Source organism: Anabas testudineus, chromosome 13 (genome assembly GCF_900324465.2).
Source record: "Anabas testudineus chromosome 13, fAnaTes1.2, whole genome shotgun sequence".
Taxonomy (NCBI): domain Eukaryota; kingdom Metazoa; phylum Chordata; class Actinopteri; order Anabantiformes; family Anabantidae; genus Anabas; species Anabas testudineus.
This window is the reverse complement of record NC_046622.1, coordinates 2,166,934-2,184,462: the sequence shown is the minus strand read 5'-3', so window position 1 is coordinate 2,184,462 and position 17,529 is coordinate 2,166,934. Positions and strand designations below refer to the sequence as shown.

Here is a 17,529-nt window from a genome sequence, read left to right as displayed (position 1 = left end):
CGTCTCCAGGACCCAGAGATGTGCATCCAGGATTGCAGCTGATCCCTCTCACCCTGGCCATGCACTATTTCAACCTCTCCCCTCTGGCAAGAGACTCCGGTCCATCAGGACCAGGACCTCACGCCACAAGAACAGTTTCTTCCCTGGTGCTGTCAGCCTGCTGAACAGTTCCCCAATTCCCCCCAGATAACCTCTGCACAAATACCCCCCTCCCAACCGACTGTGAATATGCATATTTACGTTTGTTTGTTTATCCTGCTATTCTATTCTATGTCTGCACCTAACATCAGGACAAATTCCTAGTGCTGTAAAATGCCCTTTATCGCACCTGGCAATAAAATGTTTCTGATTCTGATTCTGATATCGGATTGTTTGTGCTTCTGTGTTGACTTTGCACGCTCTAACCAGCCATCAGGCTTTTGCTCTGTGCCCCAAGATATTCTGTTTCCACCTGCCTCTCTCAGCTCCATGTGCTCACCAATCCACACCGGCCATCTTGGACACTGTCGTCATTTCACCCCTACACCACTTCCAGATCACCAGCACCTCTCACCTCCACACATCATTGCCCCTCCTCTCTTCCTGGTTCACCTCGCCTCTCTCACTCAGGTCTTCTCATTACATCAGTATTCTACTGTGTTACTCCGGCTAACCCTGTCTCCTCTCAAAGACTTCCACCTAAGCCACCCCTCTTGAGCTGTGACATCACTGGACCTCCACACATTCACAGTCTCTTTGTAATAAACCTTCTTAAACTCATCCTGTCTTCAAGTCATCTCTGGGTATCGAGTCTGATCCTAGCTCTGTGACAGGAGACCTCTAATACTATTAGGGGTCGATGTAAAACATACTGTCAAAAGCGTTATTTTTTCTAATTCAATAATTTTGGGTAGAGAGGCAAAATTATCTGTTTATATGGATTACCTAACTTTGCTCTTGTCAGACAATAGGTCAGTCAGAGAAACATTGTCCCTCTGTGAAAGTTTACCCAAGTGTCTGGGACAAAGGTGAAGAAATATGAAATATATAAATTGGGAAAAAACCCATAGAAGAAAAGGGTCTAATTACACTTACAATGGCAAGAAAAAGTAAGCGAACCCTTTGGGATTACGTGGAGTTTTGCATGAATTGGTCATAAAATGTGCAATTTTACAAGGCAAAATTACAAGTGAGGAACAAGGCAAGCAAACAAAATCTAAGTCAAGGAGAAAAATCATCAAAGCAAAGTGCTATCAAAAAAGTGTTTGAGTACAAAAGAGCAGAAAAGTGTTTTTTTTTTTAAGTGCAAGAAAGATGCAGAAGAGTTCTGTTTTCAGCAGTTTTTTAAATATTGAAAGTGAGGTGGCTGAGTGTGCAGAGTTTGGCAGCTCATTCCACCATCGTGGGATCACTGAGCTGAAGAGTTTTCCTTAGTGTTATTGTTAAACACTAAAGAGGCCTGAAAATTGAACCTTGAGGAACTCCATCTAACAGGGGAGCTGAAGATGATTCAGAACCAGCAAGGTTCACACTTATGGTTCTGTCCGCCAAATAGGACCTAAACCATTCCAAAGCGGTACCATGAATGCCCACAAAATGCTGCAGCTGAGATAATGAAATATTATGATCCACAGTATCAAAAACAGCAGGTCTAGCAAAACAAGAATTATAAAATCATCAGCATCAGTTGCTTGGAGAATGTCATTAAAGACCCTTAACAATGCTGACTCTGCTATGCAGGGTTTGAAAACTGGATTGAAAAACCTCTAAAAGATTTTGCTCAACTAAAAAAAGTTTTCAACTGCACACAAACAATTTTCTCTAGGATTTTATAGATGAAGGGGCAGCTTGTAGATGGGCCTAAAATTAGCCAACTCAGTGTGGACGAGACATGGTTTCTTAAGCTGGGGTTGTATTACCGCATGTTTGAAATTTGCCGGGACAACACCTGAAGTCAGGGAGCCGTTTATAATAGACAAAACCAACTGCCCTATACTGGGGAAAACCTCTTTAAGAAAATGAGAATGGAAAGTATCTCCAGGGGAGCATGATGGCTTGATGTGGCTAATCACTTCCTCCAAAAGTGAGAGTGTTATGGGCTCAAACGTATCAAACACAGCCAGACAAGGAGCACAATCAGATGGGTCAAAGGTAGGAGCTAAGATGGAGGCCATTGTGGTGACAATGAGTAAAAGAGTGCAGGAAATTATTGCACATTTCAGCAGAGGATTCCAGGCAGCACAATCTTGCTGAGGGATTTAAAACTGTCTTAAATAAAACATGGATTTTGGCTATTTGACACAATAATGTTTGAAAGGTATTCTTTTTCAGCATCTTTAACAGTATTTTGATAATGACGCCAGCAGCCCTTTAGAATTTGAAGGGAGCACTGCAGCCCATCCTTCTTCCACCTGCGCTCAGCTTTTCAACACTTGCTGAGCTTCAGGAGTCCTGCTGCTGAGCCAAGGCTCGGGTTTAGCTTTAGGTAACAAAGTTTTTAATGGGGCCACAGTGTCCAGTAGGGCACAACAGGAGGAGTGAAACCAGGGCCCAAAACCAAGAAACCAAGTTCCTCTGTGAACAGTCGTGCCAGAGGGAGGACATAGCTGGTTAAAGGCAGCAGAAAACTGACCAGTGGTGGAAGAATTAAAAATCCAACACAGGCGAGCAGGAGCAGACGATTTAACTGCTGCACAGGAAAAGTCAGCATCAAATAAAATGGGCAGGTGATCAGAAAATAGAGACAGAGACAAGCCATGAGAGAGAACAAGATCTAATGTATGTCCCTGTGTGGGTATGGGACCAGCCCCACATTGCACCAGATTAAAAGAGTCAATAATGGCTAAAAGATCTCTCACCAGCAGTTTTTCAAGGTAACACACATGTATATTAAAATCACCAACAATGAGGAGACGATCATAGTTGGGCATCATTTCAGCCAAAAATTCAGAAAAATCATTTAAAAATTTGGGAGGTTGGTAGATGACAGCGCACATGTCACAGACCTAGGATCCAACTCCATAGCCAGGGACCACACAACACACGAATGTAAGTCAAATGAGGGTTAATTGACAAAAATGATGTGCAATGGATGGGTCACTGTAGTCAGCAACTGGACAGGGCTGTCGCCAGGAGAGTATGGTAGCCTAGGAGAGGAGACAGAGGCAAGTCAGATCTGTAGCTGAATCTTGAATAGTGTTAATGGGGGTTACTCACTGGAGTCTTGATGAGCGATGGTTGAGGGGCATGGAGGAGTTAACCAACTAGGAGACTGTGAGGAGTGGTAGACTGGTGAGTATGGTGGAGCTTCCAAGTTGGCTGACAGCAGAATAAAGCATGTGTTGACTGGGAGCAAAGGAGGAAGGACACGGTCTGCAGAACAGGCTATGTGGCAGAAGCACAATGAATTAGTGAACACATGCAAACAGTTGACAGTTCTCCAGAAATCTGAGGTGCAGAGTGAGAGGCAATTCCAGGGTCATACACAAAAAGCCGTCCAAGCACTAATGTCCGTAAGGTGAGATCCGAGGTCAAAACTACAATCCAGGTCAACACTGAGAGGTGATACTGAGAGCCGAGGTCCAAAAGGCTGATAGCAATGTCAAGGGACGGTCCAGGTCATACACAGGGAATCCAACGCAGGGACAGAACAGGGAAGGAGCCAGAGGGGAACAGGAACAGGTCAGGCAGAAAACACTCACGGTACCGAAGGACAGAGCAGAGGCAGGTTCAGATCAGGCAGGTTCAGATCAGGCAGGTTCAATCACAAATAGTCAGTCCAAATGAATGCTGGACAGTGTGTTTCCTCAGGTTGATGTTAGACTTTCTGGCAAGGCTGAGACGCACATGGAGCTGCTTAAGTAGGAGTGGCACAGGTGTGGAGAATTAGTAATCAGCATTGAGGCGCCTCGAAGCTGGAAAGTGAAGCAGACAAAGTGCGCTATTTACATTTAAAATCATTTTTATAAACAGTCACTGTTTCTCCTCCACGGCCCGAGTAGGAGAAACATCCAGGAACATCCAGCCGGTAAAAGTTCGACAAGAGCGCTGCATTCACCAGTACCAACCCAAGTCTCTGTCACACAGAGGAAGTCCAAACCATGGGAGCAGAAGAAATCCTTCAGGATAAAACGTTTTGTTGGTCAGCAATCTGGCATTCACCAGGCCGGGCACCTGGGGCTTGTGGTTTAGCGCAGCAAAGCAGAGGAAGTGCCCTCAGGTTATGGGGGTTTACTCCACGCTGGCAGGGCCGAGGAGAGATGGGGCGGGGAGGTTGGAAATTCAACAGGTGTCAGGCAGGCTCCGATGGGGTCCAGGCAACACGAAGGACCATGAAGGAAATTGCAATCCGTGTCCTGCTTGGAAGAAACAAGGGGAGTAAACCAGGCAAATATTCAGCTTTACCAGCTGACCACTGTGTTTACTGCGACAACGTTTTCGCCGAGGGAGAAGAGCCGCGGCCTGTAACAGGTGAGTCGGAATTCCCAACAGGAGCGGTGGCAGAGTTTTTTGTCCACAAGGATCAAATATGCGTGGATCCTTAACATTTTGTCGAGATCTAGGAGGAATTGACGATTGTAAACCAGCAGAGACTCAGCCTGTAGAGTTCCAAAAGCCAGAAAATAAATAAATACCAATGGTAATACGAGCAGGAGATGAGCAGCCACAAACACTGGTGCCATCTTAAAATCACACATCTGGCATGTTGCTTAAAAGCTTGTCTGCACATGGGAACAGGCTCAACTTGGTTCTTTTTGCAAAGTTGTGGGTGGGCCTCAAAGTATTTACCTTGTGGGGAAAAAGACCATCTTTAAAAGTCCCATACGCAGATAATTGTTCATCAATATATAGCTTTATATGACAGTTTTAGCTAATTTACATTTGAAACAGGCAGCAATACCTTTGGGAGGATATCAAGATTAAGTATTGAGAAAGCATTGTCTCCAGAAACAATAAGATTAACCCGTTAGTAAACTAACAGAAGAAAAATGTAAAAGAGTTTGGAGTAATCTTAACCACAATACTTTGACAAATAATCATAAAAACTTGGCTTGGGGAATGGCCCATTAGTGCTTGCCTACCTAAGTCTTCTGAAGAAGAGACAGTGTACTAAAACCTCTATATGCCCAAGACCACAATGTGGAGGCGAAGAATCAATCTCAAATTTGTTTTGGTATTGTCCTGCTGCATATTTGGTCATTGGTATCACCTTGGTTGCAAGCCCTCCACCTAACACCAACAAGCAGGGAAGGGAAGTTATATATGGAGTTACAGAAGACATAACAACTGAAAATGGGGAAAAGTTGTGGCTTGTGATAAATTGTGTGAAAGACTGTTTATGGAAAACCAGTGTTGCTGGTTTGTTGCCCATTATACCCTACACTGCATCATATGCTACACTCTCAGTGATTTCAGTTTGTCTGTTTGACCGTCAGTTTGTCAGTCAAGTTCTTTTCAGTTCGTTGGCTGGGTCCCCCGGACTCTTCCTTTGTTTGTTGCACTCTGTTTTAGTTGATACTTTGTATTGTTTATTAACGTTTTCCTGCCTTCGCAGTGATTTTGTTTGTTACTTCGTATGGTCGGTCTGTGTGTTTAGTTCGGTTTTTGCCTGTTTCACAGCACTTGTTGGTATTTTGTATCCTCAGTGTGTATTGACCTGTATTAGTGCATTGTATTGTTGGTTGTCATTTCATTCCCCTGTGTTTTCAGGTCTCTTTACGTTGTTACTTTGTCAGTGTTTGCTAGTTCCTTGTGTCCCTTGCCCTTTCTTAATAAAAAATACCCTTTTGTACTTACCCCTTTGTTCCATCAGTCAAATCCTCACACCCAGAAATATTAGAATTTTAAAAAAACATGGTATCAAAAATAGATGTAGTAAAAATTATAATGAATGTTTTAAAAGATTACCTCTTGAAAGAAAAGACAAGTAAAGACAAGGAACATTTTTGTAATTATTTATTAAAAGTGGTGTAACTAATTACTCTGATGATGCCATGTTGTGTTTTTAATGAAATGTAATAACTTGTAAACATGTACAAATTATTAATGTGATTTATCTGACATGGTATGTATTTATGACATAAACTTAATAAAGGTTTAAAAAGTGAAAGTGGTTCACGCAGGGCGAGGCTCAGCCATTGCACTCCGGCTGTGCTGACCCGTGCGAATTCCCCAAATGTGGGAATCTCGACTCCATAATCTGCCTCATCCCTGTTATGTGGGGTTTTTCATGTCTCCCCCTTGGTGTTAACCTGGTCTCACTTCTTCTCCTGCCACTTCCCATACTTGAACTTCCTCTTCCTCCACTCACCGGACTGATAATGACTGATTCATTTCACCTGTGTTTCCTGTTTCCTTTATAAGCTCCCCTCAGTCTTTTGTTTGCTACTGGTTTGTTGTTCATTACACTCTACATCCTCCATGACTCCGGTTTGTTTGTCCGTCAGTTAGTCAGTCAAGTATTTTCTCGTCCTTTTGATGGATCCCCCTGGACTCTTCCTTTGTTTGTTGGACTTTGTTTCCCTGTTTGTAAGTTTCTTTCTTTCCTTGCTATTGCAGTGTCTTTTGTTACTTTGTATGTATGCTTGGTGTGTGTTTAGTTGGTGTATACCTGCGTCAATGAAGTGAATTTTCGTTGTCACTTTGTTTTGTATAGTGGATTGTATTTTTTATCAGCATTAGAGCTTTGATTTTGTTGGTACCTTACATGTTTTAGTTTTTTTGGTTTGTATTTCTTGCCTGCGTTACTGCAGCGTCTTTAGTTGATTTTTTTGTATATCAGGTTTGTGGTTTCCTTTGTACTTTTATTTTCTCAGTGTTTTCAGGTCTCTTTACTTTGGTACTTTGTTAGTTCCCTGTGTCTCTTGCCTTATGTTAATAAATATTACAATTTTGTACTTGCCCGTTTGTCCCGTCTATCAAATCGTTACAGAACAAATCAGCCCAAATACATCAACCATGGAATTTCCACATTCCGCCACTGGTCGCTTAACACGTCTCTCCTCCCCCCCGTTTAGTTTTTTGTGACAATTCGGATGAGGGCGACCTGGACTATTTGGGCACATTACCTGACACGTTAGCATCCGTTGCTCTTAGCCCGGAGGACGCTCTCTTTATTTACGAAGCGCTTAAAGCACAGTCAGCTCCAGGATCTCTACCTCCGGAGCTGCTATTTAATTAGCCACCTTTCGCCCAATGCTTGCTATATGAGGGAATCCGCCTGGCATTATGGATAGGGTTTCCCGTCAAGCGCCGTCGTCCACGTCTGTGGCGGAAAGCTCCCCGGGTTCCAGAATCGGCTACATCCATGGCGGTTTCAGTCATGATCGGTTTTTCGGGTCTCCTTACGTTGGTACTTTGTTAGTTTTCTCTGTCCCTTGCCTTTTGTTAATATATAATACCTTTTTGTCCCGTCTGTCAAATCGTTACAGTCTCATGCTGTATTGAAGGTGAAATTAATAAAGAAAACCAGAAATATGGATTTTAAAAAAACACATGGTATTAAAAGTAGATGTAGCAAAAATGATAATGAATGTTTTAAAAGATTACCTCTTGAAAGTCAAAACAAGTAAAGACAAGGAACAAAAATTAAAACTTTTTTTAGAAAAACTTTTGTAATTATTTATTAAAAAGTGGTGTAACAGCTCATGTAAAGTGTTATTGTTTTAATCGAAAGAATAAACTTGTGAAAAATGTAAAAACTATTATGTATTGTATTTGACATGATATGTATTTGACATGAACTTAATAAACGTTTAAAAAGTGAAAAAAAAAAAAAAAACAGGGGTTCACCCTGGCTAGTCACAACTGCGTTGTAGTCGAGCAGTGTATGGGGCACAACACAGTTTTTGCCTACGTTACTCAACGTCTGTTAGAGAATCATGGCATCTGGACAGAGTCAGCTGTCTCGCAGGAATGCCGTTCATTTTGAGCTTTTGGAAGATCTTCAGATGGATCGTCTACAATTTAGCAGACAAGTTCTGCAAAAAGACCTCGGTTTTACTACAAACCAGTTGGACTATATCTTCGCCTACCCGGGAAAGAAGATTTTTGAAGTGATATTTACGACATTTAAACTTTTTGAAAAATGACTGGAAACGTTTGAAAATAAGAAGAAAAAGTTGGTTTCTTTACAGAAGATTTCTGTGATACCGTTAGCAGAACGAGACATGAAAACAGTTCATGTTGTCATTTTTTCTGAAAAAGTAAGAAACCAAGATGTTGGGACATGGCTGTCAAGGTACTGTGAGGTGTTCAACGGGACTGAAGTGGTTGACATTGATGGAATAAAAACAGGGACCCGACGTTTTCAAGTCCGCCTTAGGAGACGAGACGGAGCACTGGAACACCTTCCAAGCTACATCCAACTGGGAGCTTTCCGGGGAACTGTTTTTTACCCCGGCCAACCAAAGGAATGCAGGAAATGTGGCAGTTTGCAACATTTAGCTTCTGAATGTACTCAGATTTTCAGATTGTAATGCTACAGACCACTCATCTTTACAATGCTCCATTCCACTTAAGTGCAACCTTTGCTCCTCAACTAAGCATAAATTTAAAGATTGTCCTCAGGCTTATGCAAATCAAGTAAAACTTAGCACTACACCTTTGTTTCATGAATAAGTTGAGGAAAGAATGTACAAATAACAGAATCAGTCCCAAAGCGAACCAATGACCAAATGGTTGTAACCACAGGAGAAAGGGCGCAAGAAATACCCCTAAAAGACTCAATTGTACAGGACACAGGGGAGCAGAAGAACGTATTAGATTGGAGTGAGGAATCTTCGTATACACCTGAAGAACAGGATATACCGCAAGCTTTTCAAGAAACTCAATTGAATAAAGATTACCCTCTGGACACTAAAGAACCAACTTCAAACATGGAGACATCACAAGATTGCAGAGACTTTCTGGAAGCTATAATGAGCAGAATCCACTTACCTCCAGACTCCCAAGAAACCGTGGTTGCGGCTAGAGAGACATCTGAACTCAGTCTGGACAACTTGTCGGTTCCCCCAGTTCAACAAACAACAACTCAGAAACGGCAACAAGAGACATCAACAGAGAACTCCCCAACCTCATTACAAGAACTAGAGGTAGGCCTTCTTTGCCATCTGTTTCAACCCCCTTTCTTGAGCCTGAGTCTCTAGACACCTTTTCTACAGTTACTTGTATAAAAGGGGTTGAAAATGATTCTCAGTATAAACAGCTGAAAAAGAAGAAGAAAAAAAGAAAGCCTTTAGATGATGAAGAAAACCAGGAGACCTAATCCTTGTATTTTTTCCTGATAACCCACTTGCATATTGTCACACTTAACACTAGAGGCCTTAATGACCCTGTTAAATGCCAAACTATCTTCGACGATCTAAATCAGAGTACTGGTGACATCTTTCTATTGCAAGAATGTAACATCCCCTGTAGAGATAATTATCAGTCTTACCAAAAAAGATGGAAATATGGGGAATCCATTTGGTCAGGTGACAATAAAAACAGATCATCCGGGGTGGTCATTTTATTAAAGGGCAGTTACCTGTCTATACAAAAGGTGCAAAGAGACTGTCAGAGAGGTCTTCAACTCCCACCTCTGGGAGAGCTACAATCAGGTACCAAGGGAGCCTGGAGACATTGAGTCCGAGTGGACCATGTTTTCCACCTACATTGTCAATGCGGCTGTTCGGAGCTGGGGTCTCTGGTGCCTGTCGCGGCGGCAACCCCTGAACTTGGTGGTGGACACCGGAAGTAAGGGAAGCCGTCAAGCTGAAGAAGGAGTCTTAGGGGGAGCAGAAGAACGTATTAGATTGGAGTGAGGAATCTTCGTATACACCTGAAGAACAGGATATACCGCAAGCTTTTCAAGAAACTCAATTGAATAAAGATTACCCTCTGGACACTAAAGAACCAACTTCAAACATGGAGACATCACAAGATTGCAGAGACTTTCTGGAAGCTATAATGAGCAGAATCCACTTACCTCCAGACTCCCAAGAAACCGTGGTTGCGGCTAGAGAGACATCTGAACTCAGTCTGGACAACTTGTCGGTTCCCCCAGTTCAACAAACAACAACTCAGAAACGGCAACAAGAGACATCAACAGAGAACTCCCCAACCTCATTACACTCCTGATACAGCTGATGGGTATCGGCAGGCCAAACGTGCCGCAGCCTGCGCGGTCGCAGAGGCAAAAACTCGGACCATGGAGAAGTTCGGTGAGGCCATGGAGGAGGACTATTGGTCTGCCTCAAGGAAATTCTGGCAAACCGTCCAGCGCCTCAGAAGGGGAAAGCAGTTTCCTGCCAAACTGTTTACAGTGGAGGTGGGGCGTTGCTGACTTCGACTGGGGACATTGTAGGACGGTGGAAGGAATACTTTGAGGATCTCCTCAACCCCGTCGACATGCCTTCTGTTGAGGAAGCAGAGGCTGGGGACTCAGAGGTTGAGTCGTCCATTTCCCTGGTCGAAGTCACTGAGGTAGTCAGTAAGCTCCTCAGTGGCAAGGCAGCAGGGGTGGATGAAATTCGCCCTGAGTACCTTAAGTCTCTGGATGTTGTAGGGCTGTCTTGGTTGACACGCCTTTGCAGCATCGTGTGGAGATCAGGGACAGTACCTCTAGACTGGCAGACCGGGGTGGTGGTTCCTCTTTTAAAAAGGGGGACCGGAGGGTGTGTTCCAACTATAGGGGGATCACACTCCTCAGCCTCCCTGGGAAAGTCTATACCAGAGTTCTGGAGAGGTGAATTAGGCTGCTAGTCGAACCTCGGATCCAGGAGGAACAATGCGGTTTTTCCTACTGGCCGTGGAACACTGGACCAGCTCCATACTCTTGCTAGGGTGCTCGACGGTTCATGGGAGTTCGCCCATCCAGTCTACATGTGTTTTGTGGACTTGGAGAAGACGTTTGACTGTGTCCCTTGTGGCATCCTGTGGGAGGTACTTCGGGAATACGGGATTCGGGAGCCTTTGTTAAGGGCCGTTCGGTCCTTGTATGACCGGAGTAGGAGCTTGGTTCGCATTGCCGGCAGTAAGTCAGACTTGTTGCCGGTGCATGTTGGACTCCGACAGGGCTGCCCTTTGTCACCGATCCTGTTCATTACTTTTATGCACAGGATTTCTAGGCGCAGCCAGGGGTCGGAGGGAATCCGGTTTGGGGACCACAGTCAGACCACTCTGACCACAGACCATGCTTTTCCGGTCATGTCCCACCGGGCGGAGGCCCCGGGAAGACCCAGGACACGTTGGAGGGACTATGTCTCTCGGCTGGCCTGGGAATGCCTCAGTGTTCCCCCGGAAGAGCTGGAGGAGGTGTCTAGGGAGAGGGAAGTCTGGGCATCTCTGCTTAAGCTGCTCCCCCTGCGACCCGGCCCCGGATAAGCGGAAGAAAATGGATGGACGTCTCGTTTAGACCTAATATTTACCTCAAAGGGGATTTCCCCTGTGTATTGTACAGTAACGCCAATTTCCTTCTCTGACCATTCAGAACTCACTTGTCTAGTTGATATTCCAGGTAGTTTTCGACCCCAATCAGGGTCCCTGGAAATTAAATACAAGTTTGTTGAAAATTGATATCATTGTATCTAAATATAAAGGAAAAACTCGAACAATGGAAATCCCTGTTTTTCATGTTCGAGTCGGTGAGTGACTGGTGGTAGGATATTAAACTGAGAACTAAATTCTTTTTTATAAAAGAGGACAAAAAGATAGCAGCTAGGAAGCGGGCCTTGTATACTAGACTCCAAGCAAAGCTCCAACACTGCTATCTTTTAGCTCTGTCATGGTTTCGGCCTGGCCCCGGCCGGCCTTGTATTTTTCTCTCTCCCTCTGGACTCCACCCACCAGCCACTTCTCTCCCTCTGCTCCCAGCAATCAGCTGCACATTGGACTCACCTGTGTTCCCCTCAGGCTACAAAAACTCTCCTCAGTCCTTTTCCCCCTGTCAGATCGTCTTCATGTCTCAACCTGTTTCCAGCCTGTGTTCCATGCCTTTTAAAGGATCTTCCTGCTCAACCCTGCCTGCTCTTGCTCGTCCTCCTCAGCCCTGTCTGCTTCCCCCCTGGACTCTATGGACTATGTTCCCCCCTCTGAATTCTGGATATTATTACCTGATTTTCCCGTGAGTGTTTTCCTGCCTTTGAGCAGTAGTTTTGTTTGGTACTTTGGTTCCTGATTTGTTACTTTGTTCCACGCTGTTTTGGTAGTTTTCTGTTGTCACTTTGTCTTCGTGTTTCCCTGCTTGTTTTTGTAGTGTCGGTTGACACCCCCCTTAGTTTCTCTGTTTTTTGCATTTAAGTTTTACCCAATAAATCCTGTTTTCAGTTCATTCCTGCTTTGTTCCCCTCCTAATTTGTGACAAGCTCTCTCAGGGTTTAAAATGGAGAATGACATAGTTAATTTAAAAAAAAAAGATATTTTGGGAATAATGAATGAGAAAAGTACAGGTATAATAACAAGAAGCCAAATACAACACTTAGAGGAAAATGAAAAATGTTCTATTTTTTCCAAAAACTGTCAAAAAGTAAACACTGTAGCACCAAGTAGTTTAGGTAGAGAGGCAAAATTATCTGTATATATGGATGACCTCACTTTACTCCTGTCAGACAATAGGTCAGTAAGAGAAACTTTGGCTTTATGTGAAAGTTTTACCCAAGCATCTGGGACAAAAGTGAATTAAAAATAAAAGTGAAACACTCTATATAAATTGGAAAGAACCCATAGAAGAAAATGGCCTACTTAAAAAGGAACAGACAATTAAGATTTTAGGCATTTCCTTTGGGAATAATATGGAGACACATAATTGGGACAAAAAAATGACTAAATTGAATAATAAATTACACCAGTGGCGAGATAGAGACCTCTCATTTACAGGTAAAGTGCTAGTGGTTAAAGCAGAGGTTCAGCATTAACATTGGATCTGCGGTGATTGCCCCTACTAAGTCAGCCAGAAACCTGGGGGTCATCATTGACGACCAGCTGACCTTCACAGATCACATCGCCACAGTCGCTAGGTCGTGTAGATATGCCCTCCACAATATTAGAAAGATCAGACCCTATCTGACGCAATACACAACCCAACTCATTGTACAGGCGTTGATCTTATCTTGCCTGGATTACTGCAATGCACTACTGATGGGTTTACCGGCATCCTCGACCAAACCCCTCCAGATGATCCAAAATGCGGCAGCACGCCTCATTTTCAATCAACCTAAAAGGTCTCCTGTCACACCGCTCTTCAGATCTTTGCACTGGCTTCCTGTGGCTGCAAGGATCAGGTTCAAAGCTCTGTCTCTTGCCTACAGAGTGGTTAACTCCACAGCTCCATCTTATCTCAATTCGTTCGTTCAGGTCTACATCCCCTCCCATCCACTGCGCTCAACCAGGGAACGTCGTCTGGTGGTACCAGCACCACACAGTCGACAACAAGGAAAACTGTTCAGCTCAGTGATCCCAAGATGGTGGAATGAGCTGCCTATCTCTGCACGCTCAGCCACCTCACTTGCAATCTTTAAAAAACTGCTGAAAACAGAACTCTTCCGCATCTTCCTTTGCACTTAAGTCGCTTTTTGATAAAAGCGTCTGCTAAATGACTAAATGTAAATGTTTTGGCTTCAGTAACGCATCTAGCAGCCACCTTCCCCATCCCCTTGTTATCTCTTAGAAAGTCCATCTTCAATTTCATTTGGGGATGTAAACAGGAAAAATTAAAGAGAGAGATCATGTATAAACCCTTATTAAAGGGGGGAAGAGCGGTCCCACAAATAGAGGTAAAGCTTAAGGCTATGTTTTTGACACCAATTATGAAAGCTTGTCTTCAAGTGGGAACGGGTCCAACTTGGTTTTTCTTTGCAAAGTTGTGGGTGGGTCTTAAAGTACTTAACTTGTGGGGGAAAAGACCATCTTTGAAAGTCCTGTATGCTGAGAATAGTCCATCAATATATATTGATGGACTTAGAGGTATTGCTGCCAGTCTTGGATGTAAGTTAGCTGAGAGAATTATCAATATTAAATATTGAAAAAGCTTTGTCTCCAGAAATAACAAGATTAACCCCTGTTAGTAAACTGACAGAAGAGAAATGTAAAAGAGTTTGGAAAAACGTTAATCATAACATCTTGACAAATAAACATAAAGACTTGCTTGGCAAATAGCCCATCAGTGTTTGCCTACCCGAGTGTTTTTGAAGAAGAGACAGTGTACTCAAACTTCCACTTGTCCAAGACCACAATGTGGAGAGGAAGAATCAATTTCACATTTGTTTTGGAATTGTCCTGCTGCAAAAGATATCTGGTCACTAGTATCCCCTTGGTTGCAAGCTCTCCACTTAGCACCAACAAGCGATAGTGAGGTTATATATAGAGTTACAGATGACACAACAACTGAAAAAGTGGAAAAATGGTGGGTTGTGATTAACTGTGTCAAAGATTGTTTATGGAAAACAAGAAATATTTGGGTGTTTAACAAACACATGGTATCCAAAATAGATGGAGCAAAAATGATAAGGAATGTTTTACAAGATTATCTCTTGAAAGACAAAACAAGTAAAGACAAAGAACAAAAATTTAAAAACTGGAAGATCTTCTTCTTTAGAAAGATTTTGTAATTACTAAATAGTAGTGTAAAAGTTTCCTGTAAAGTGTTATTGTTTTTAAATGATTGTAAAAATTTGTAAAAAATGAAAAAAATATGTTTGTGTATTGTATTTGATATGATATGTATTTATGACATGAACTTAATAAACGTTTAGAAAGTGAAGTGACGACAACAACTGAAACGTAGAAAGACAGTGGTGATCGGATCCGATGCAGCTGTGGCGTCTTCTTGCGTCATGTTCAGTGACTTTGACACTTCCAACGTCATAGACGGTTTGGTTTAAGGAACGTGTGATGCCGGCGTTTTCAGTGTCTCGTCACTTCCATGTAAAAAAACAAACAAAAAAACAAAAACAAAACACATATGTTAAATGTGTCTGTATTTCGTGAGTGAGTGAGTCACAAACTGCAATGAAGGTGAAATGAATACAACTGATGTGGTGGCAGACTTTGCGAATTTGAAGTTTGTCTTTGCGTCTTATGAAAGTTAATTTTGGTGATTGGAGGAGAAGGTTATGGTGTTATGAACATGCGCCGTCTCCCCCTCAAAGTAGAAAGAAAAGAAACAGAACGCAAGCTTCGGGGTGTTGTGAGGTGTTTTACATTAGAGCTCTAAGTCCATTTGGAATGCTTGTAGCACTGGGCGTCACCTAAACACACCAGGGAGCACCTGACCCCTCAGTGACAGGGGCTGTACGGGGAAGGAGCGGTTCAGCTCCAGCGCCTTGTCAGTATCGCTTCTCGGCCTTTTGGCTAAGATCAAGTGTAGTATCTGTTCTTATCAGTTTAATATCTGATACGTCCCCTACCCGGGCACCATATATTAAATTGATTTTTGGAGCAGGGAGATGGAATAGGGGCTTGCTCCGTCCACTCCACGCATCGACCCGGTATTGCAGTACTTCCAGGAACGGTGCACCCTCTCACTCTCTCACGTTTAATATCAATATCCAACTTTATAGTTACCGATGACTTGTGATGGCTGGGTGATATCTGATAGCTTTCAGCAGAGACTTTGCTGCAGCTTTTTGCGCCTTCGGCACGTCCTCGGAAAGTTGTGCGCCTCATGTCTGGCGTGTCTCCTCTGACTGGAGACGGTGTCGCGCTCCGATTGGTCCAGAGTGAGTCCACAGTCACCGTAGACTTGGGCGCAGACTCCAAAATCAAGATAGAATCTCAAAAAAAAAAAAAAAAACCAAACAAAACAAAACAAACCTTGAGCCGGGTCTACTCTACTAGAAGGTTTATTCCTTTTTATTCCTAACAGCCTAGTTGTGCTGCCGTTACTTCATTTGACCAGCAGAGGGTGCTGCGGCTCAGTGTATCGTTTTGACAGCCGTGGCTGCAGCAGTTAGAAGGAGCTGTTTCCCAAGTGCAGTTATGTCTTATTTAACTTGAATAGAACAGTTATAACAGAGACTCGGCTCCTTCAACGCCTGCAGCACCGTGCTGCGGATGTTTTCTGAGTCTGAAACATGAAGGTGGCACACACACTAACGGGCTGAACAAAGCGATCAGGAGGGCTGGCTGTGTTCTGGGGCTGGAGCTGGACCCTCTACACGTTGTACGGGAATGAGGGGAAAATGCAGACTGTGAAAGCGCGTTCACTGTGTATGTTTTACGGTGTTTTGGAGGCATACATGAAAAGGGGCAAATGAAGCATAGTGCGAGACCAGAGGGCGGTGACTGCTGTGGACTTAAATCACACATCATGCCCGTTGTGTTGCAACCGCCACAGGCAGTAGTGTGAGCCAGAAAGAGGCTCGTAGGGCAGAGGTGTAGAAGTCATACTTACCTGGCAGGGGAGATACCATGATCATGAAGGTGGTTCACCCAGGGCGAGGCTCAGCCATTGCACTCCGGCTGTGCTGACCCGTGCGAATTCCCCAAATGTGGGAATCTCGACTGCATAATTTGTAGTGGGGGACTGCGTTCGCGCTCTCCCCTGATCTTCTGTTTAACGTCAACAACTGAAACGTAGAAAGGCAGTGGTGATCGGATCCGATGCCGCTGTGGCGTCTTCTTGCGTCATGTTCAGTGACTTTGACACTTCCAACGTCATAGACGGTTTGGTTTAAGGAACGTGTGATGCCGGCGTTTTCAGTGTCTCGTCACTTCCATGTAAAAAAACAAACAAAAAAACAAAAACAAAACACATATGTTAAATGTGTCTGTATTTCGTGAGTGAGTGAGTCACAAACTGCAATGAAGGTGAAATGAATACAACTGATGTGGTGGCAGACTTTGCGAATTTGAAGTTTGTCTTTGCGTCTTATGAAAGTTAATTTTGGTGATTGGAGGAGAAGGTTATGGTGTTATGAACATGCGCCGTCTCCCCCTCAAAGTAGAAAGAAAAGAAACAGAACGCAAGCTTCGGGGTGTTGTGAGGTGTTTTACATTAGAGCTCTAAGTCCATTTGGAATGCTTGTAGCACTGGGCGTCACCTAAACACACCAGGGAGCACCTGACCCCTCAGTGACAGGGGCTGTACGGGGAGGAGCGGTTCAGCTCCAGCGCCTTGTCAGTATCGCTTCTCGGCCTTTTGGCTAAGATCAAGTGTAGTATCTGTTCTTATCAGTTTAATATCTGATACGTCCCCTACCCGGGGACCATATATTAAATTGATTTTTGGAGCAGGGAGATGGAATAGGGGCTTGCTCCGTCCCCTCCACGCATCGACCCGGTATTGCAGTACTTCCAGGAACGGTGCACCCTCTCTCTCTCTCACGTTTAATATCAATATCCAACTTTATAGTTACCGGTGACTTGTGATGGCTGGGTGATATCTGATAGCTTTCAGCAGAGACTTTGCTGCAGCTTTTTGCGCCTTCGGCACGTCTCGGAAAGTTGTGCGCCTCGTGTCTGGCGTGTCTCCTCTGACTGGAGACGGTGTCGCGCTCCGATTGGTCCAGAGTGAGTCCACAGTCACCGTAGACTGTGGGCGCAGGCTCCAAAATCGAGCTCTCAAAAAACAAA

At 43.8% G+C, this 17,529-nt stretch overlaps 3 non-coding genes and 1 pseudogene across 3 annotated transcripts; all 4 read left to right on the top strand.

The window, feature by feature from the left end:
* The first annotated feature begins 6,099 nt into the window (after nt 1-6,099).
* Nucleotides 6,100-6,168, top strand: LOC113150044 (annotated as a pseudogene).
* Nucleotides 6,169-15,286: 9,118 nt separating this feature from the next.
* Nucleotides 15,287-15,477, top strand: LOC113150132. The gene has a single exon (XR_003297653.1). It is a non-coding gene; the product is annotated as a U2 spliceosomal RNA (small nuclear RNA).
* Nucleotides 15,478-16,340: 863 nt separating this feature from the next.
* Nucleotides 16,341-16,501, top strand: LOC113150014. Its single transcript, XR_003297625.1, has one exon. It is a non-coding gene; the product is annotated as a U1 spliceosomal RNA (small nuclear RNA).
* Nucleotides 16,502-17,079: 578 nt separating this feature from the next.
* LOC113150102 lies at nt 17,080-17,270 on the top strand. Its single transcript, XR_003297645.1, has one exon. It is a non-coding gene; the product is annotated as a U2 spliceosomal RNA (small nuclear RNA).
* The last annotated feature ends 259 nt before the right edge of the window (nt 17,271-17,529 follow it).